The sequence below is a fragment of the Vigna umbellata genome, chromosome 3 (assembly GCF_029865625.1).
Source record: "Vigna umbellata cultivar VRB3 chromosome 3, Vumbellata_1.0, whole genome shotgun sequence".
In the NCBI taxonomy this organism is placed as follows: domain Eukaryota; kingdom Viridiplantae; phylum Streptophyta; class Magnoliopsida; order Fabales; family Fabaceae; genus Vigna; species Vigna umbellata.
Genome location: NC_142167.1, coordinates 35,165,811 through 35,171,527, shown reverse-complemented (window position 1 = coordinate 35,171,527; position 5,717 = coordinate 35,165,811). Strand labels below are relative to the sequence as shown.

The window sequence follows — 5,717 nt, the reverse complement described above, 5'->3', positions numbered from 1 at the left end:
TCAAGAAGTTCATTCCGATATCATAATACTCCACAAAAAAAATTATATAAATTGTAATATTTATTTTATATATTAAAATGTTTTCAAACGTGACTTATTTTCAAAACGTCATAAATCTTGCTGCCACAAAATATAATAAGTAAAACGTCGCAACAACCGATACTTTATATATTATATAAAGTGACATTTTAAAGAGATAATTAATATCGGTTAAAAATGACTTTACTTAATTTAAAAAAATCCAATAAAAATGACACTTAGAAACTGTTAGAATTCATGTTATATATATTTATTAGTATCCACCTATTTTTATACATATTTTGTAATGTCATTATTCATGTTATATTACTGTGTTTTCAACTACCGTAATTTAATTTTTATATTATCTATAAATATCCACCCTGCATTTATAATTTCTTTATTCAATAAAATTATTTTTCCATAATAATAAATAAATAAATATATACACTTATAAAGTATACATAATTTAAAAAAGAAATTATTGATAATTTAAGATAACAAAGTACTTAAATCATTCATTCACAATTACAATCACACGGTGCATTTGATAATTACGTCAAAATATCAGTTTTTGAATATGAAAGAAAAAAAAAATATTGAAAATTGTTAAACCATAAGGCAATTTTACATTTAAAATTGTTATCCTAATCCTAATCTATTTTTCTTTCACCACTTGATCTTCTTATATCATTGGGGGATGACACACCACTTCCAACGTGTAAGTGTTTGTCTCTAATTCCCCTATACACATCATGAGATCCCCGCTCCTAACACTGCAGCATAAATCATGTAGCCACCCAACAAGAACAATTCCGATAGTTAGAACCAACAAATCCAAATTCAAACATATTTTATGTGAAAATGTGGCATAGTCAAGATAAAACACGTGGCATAGAAAATAATGAAATGTGAAATAATTAAACTAACTCTGTCCCATCCAATATAAATCTTTTAACCACTTAATTTTGGCCATAGAGCCCATCTTATCACACAGTAACAATATTACATTAAGAAAATCAATTGCCACAACAACCATACTCTCGTCATTCAAGCAATCAAACGAAACATTAGTTTGAATACTTACATTTGCTGCGTTCCAAAGAAGTCAACAAGCACCTTCTTCCAATCAGCAGAGTAACCCAACTTCACCAGCTCACTTACATGCCACCAACAAAGAACTGCATAAGTTAAACGAACTAGCTACTACAAAAAAGGAGAACAAAAGAATACAATTTTAATTGGTAGAAATATTAAATACTCATAAGACAAACTTGAATGAGAAGATGACACGTGAGTGTAACATTGTTCCGTGGATAATTGACACTGGCATCTAATTATAAGAAACAGCGTTTTCTTCTCTTTGGTAGACTAACCATTGACACCAGACCAACCTACGACTCTATCAAAAGTTTGGATCAATTAGGGACAAAGATATAAATTTCTCAAATAGTCTAACACACATCGGTACAGGTAATTAAGAAACAAAGTTTTCATCTCCTTGTACTAGGTTTCTTTGGCTAAACAAGAATAAGTACAATAAAACTTTGATTTTGTTTCAAAGTGCTTAGGCTACAAATAGTACTACTGATATAGAAGATTCATGTCCTAATCTATGGCTTTAACCTGGCTCCTTGAGAAAGGATCAATTATGTGTATAACTTGGGAACTTATTTCTATGCATATTTTAAAAAGTACAAACTAATGACATGTCGGTAGGCTTGTTAAAAGGAACTACGTGCACTACAAAAAAAAAGATAGGTCCCCAACCAGCTGAAATTTGATAGATTATTCACAACATTTATGAAGCATTATGAAGCAGAGTAAGTAATACTAAACTCTAATCTCCTAGAAGCAACATTGAGATTACTAAACCAACAAGGTCCTACAGTCAGCACATGAGCAAAATCAAAGAAATCAGTGATCAGATGATGCAACCATGAGAATTAGCAATTTTGTCTACCAAACCATGAAAACAGTCAATACTAGAAATACCTGATGGTCAACAGGTTTTGTATTCTGAAGTATGCAAGAGAGAAGATAAAAGATATCTCTTCTCATCAAGCATCTATAAATTGTTTACATCTAAAGCAACTCCATGCATTTGTCGCCTCATATTATTATTGTCCTCAGTTCTTCCACTAGGACTTAAGTGAGCTCTGCTTCTAGCAATCCCAAAAGGATGTTCCTTTTTAACACTTTGGATCCTGGAGACCAAAAATTGTATAAACAAACAAAGAGTATCAAGTATAACACCATCAAAATCATACCACATCCTAGATTGAAGCTAGGGCACAAAAGGGAAGCAAAATGGAAGTGGAATGAAACTAAATATATTGAAGCCAAGAGATGAAAACTAACAATAGTGAATGATAGGGAATAAATGTGAATCGAAAACGAATATTTATAAAGAGAAAGGGAAGAACAATGCCTACGACAATAGTAAATCTTACCTTGAAGCAGCAAAGAACACTAGCAAAATCGATTGGGTCCAACCACTCAAATCCAACTGTGACACAGAAATCATTTGGGAATGCGAGAGTGAACGGAGAGTGTTTTGAAATGGGAGGATTGGAGCTGGTCAGCGTGAAAAACCTCAATCAGGTATAACAGTGAAACCTAAAATAAAAAATAAAGAGAGATTGGGAAATCTGAGAAGGAAAGAAATGTGAGTTTCAGAGGGTTTCAAAACAGAGTAAAAAGTATCCAGATTTATTAGAGATTGAGAGAAAAATTCAGAAGTGAGAGCAACCTCAAAGTAAAATTTTGAGATTTATTAAAAGAAGGATAGTTTCACACCATTTTTTTAACAATATTTTAATACTATCTATTTGTCATGGTGTGATTTTATGATTATTGTTATTGATTGTGAAACAATTTTGAACTAATCACAGAATGACAGATAAATAATATTAAAATGTGGTCAAAAAAATATTGTCATAGTATTGTTATTCTTATATTTTACATAAAAAAATATTTTGAAACATTTTAATAAGATTTACTTATTTATTATTATACTGAAATATTTTAAACTTAATTCAAAAAAAATTGACAAATATAAAAAAATTGTGTTAAGATATCTTAACTATTTTACATTTTACATTATGTTACAGTCTAATAAGTGACAATTAAAAATGTTATAAAATATAACCGTTTTCCAAGTGTTGTATTATAGTGTAAAAACGACTTTTTGAAGTAACAGACGTTTGTTGATGACTTTGCATCACATTACAGAAAAAAGTTCTAACTTTCTAGAGTTACTAACAACCATTTAATTAGAATCAATGTATTCTTTGTTTATAAGGATATGCTACGTTATTATTTACCTTAAATATTATTATGTTGCTATTTTGGTTGAATTGGTTTAATGTGAGATTCATTTTGTTTATATTTTCAATGTAATCTATATTTTGGTAAATTATGTTCACTTTTGTTCGTTTTAATGACGTCTAAATTATTAATGAAAGATGAACAATGTAAGTAATCTGTCAATTTGTAGTTTTATTTTTAAATTTTTTTTAATTTAAGAAAAGTTGTCTACATATCAAGTCAACCTTATTTTATGTAGCAATGTTAGTGTCACGTGTCAAGTCAGTGTTAGTATCACGTGTCAAGTTAGTATCAGTGCCACGTAAGGATTACAATGGGTCGGGTCAGACATGGATAGTGTTTACCCACTATCTAATTTGTAACAAAAAACTTTACCTATTATCTGCCCCGTTATTCCTCGCGCAACTTGTCTCGTTACCTGTCCCGTTACTCGTCAGATACCTATTTAAAAAATACTTGCGGGTTTTAAAATATTCTCAGGTATCCGTGGATACCCACGAATATTTAGAAAAGATATTTTATAAAATTTAGGTTTAATAGGTTCGGAAGTCTCTATATTTGCGGGTTAGTTTCAATTGGGTCCTCCAATTTTGGAAGTGATCAATTGAGTCCCTGTTTTGGTAAAATTGAATCAATAATGTCCTTGCCGTTAATCTTAGTAAACGGTGTTAACTTTCTAGCGAGGTGGCATGCTGAGGTGGCTTTTAATTAGCACGTGGCACGTTGTGTGGAAACCTTCTCCCCTTCCCCTTCCCCTTTCCCGAAACCTTCTCCCCTTCCCCTTCCCGAAACCTTCTCCCTTTCCCCTTCCCCTTCTCGAAACCTTCTCCCATTCCCCTTCCCCTTTCCCGAAACCTTCTCCCCTTCCCCTTCCCCTTCCCCTTCCTCTCCAACTCCAACCTCACCTTCTCCCATCTTTGGGAAACTTTCTTCTCGCCCTCCCACACCCACCTCTTCAACATCTACATTCACGCCCATCCCCCAATCCAACCGTCAAGCGCACCTCCCTTGCCTCCACATCTCTCATCGTCGCTCGCCGTCTCATTACTGTCGCACTCCTCCACAACCCCCTCAACCTCTACTTCGCCCTCCGCCGTTGTTTCGGAGTTGCGGTGGCGCACCAATGTCTACGGTTCAGGTTCGTGACAGACATTTGCAGCAATATTCCTGACCAGTCCAAACATTTGCAGCAACTCCTTTCTTTTTTCAATTTCTTTTTATGTTGGAATCGCATATATGCAATGTTGGTGTTATTTGTTGTAATGTCTGACAGTGATTTGAGAAAAATAAAAATAATATGGAGGTGATGCCAAGTGCCATATTCAGGAGGAATCTGGCCGGAGAAAAAGTTGTTGCCGAGGTAGAGGTGGCGGATGAGGGGCGTGGCGGCGAAAGGGAGATGGCGCGGGTGTGGGAGGGCGAGAAGAAAGTTTCCCAAAGATGGGAGAAGGTGAAGTTGGAGGGGAAGGAGAAGGGGAAGGGGAAGGGGAAGGGGAGGGGGAAGGGGAAGGGGAAGGGGAAGGGGAGAAGGTGTTTCGGGAAGGGGAATGGGAGAAGGTTTCAGAAGGGGAAGGGGAAGGGGAGAAGGTTTCGGGAAAGGGGAAGAGGAAGGGGAGAAGGTTTCCACACAACGTGCCACGTGCTAATTAAAAGCCACCTCAGCATGCCACCTCGCTAGAAATTTACATCGTTTACTAAGATTAACGGCAAGAACATTATTGGTTCAATTTTACCAAAACAGGGACTCAATTGATCACTTCCAAAATTGAAGGACCCAATTGAAACTAACCCACAAATATAGGGACTTCTGAACCTATTAAACCTAAAATTTAAAATAAAATCACAAGAAAATATAAAATACCATATAAATTAACATTTAATTTTAATTAAATTTAACCTAATAAAATATAAATTAATTCTAATTTTAATTAAATTTAACTTAATAAAATATAAATTAAATCTTTATTTTAACTTTTTATGAGTAATGGATACCTACAAATATGGGTACTATAAGTAGTATGATACCCAGTACTTCCTACCAGCGTGTAATGAATACCCGCACTACAAATTATCTGCTACTGATTCTGTGTACACTGAGTATTTTTTTCATTCTTTGTGTCACTTGTCAATATTAATGTCACATGTTAGTGTGTGATATTAAATTGAGTCTCACTTTTTTGATTAATTTTGTTCAATTTAGTCCAATTTTTGTTAATTTTTTTTTAAATCAGTTCTAACTTTTTTCATCTCTAAATCGAGATCAAATTTATTTTTTATTAAAATTCATATTTTAATTAAATATTTCTTTTATTATTTTTAAACCAACTAATTAAAAAAATTTCTTTTATGTTTAAAAATAATAAAGAATT

General features: G+C 33.3%; 1 long non-coding RNA gene across 1 annotated transcript; it reads right to left on the bottom strand.

Moving 5' to 3' along the window:
* Window positions 1-486: 486 nt before the first annotated feature.
* On the bottom strand, window positions 487-2,745 carry LOC148202403 (uncharacterized). The gene is made up of 4 exons (XR_015785193.1): window positions 2,472-2,745; window positions 2,014-2,225; window positions 1,106-1,177; window positions 487-794 (listed from the first exon to the last, which is right to left on the bottom strand). It is a non-coding gene; the product is annotated as an uncharacterized LOC148202403 (long non-coding RNA).
* Window positions 2,746-5,717: the final 2,972 nt, after the last annotated feature.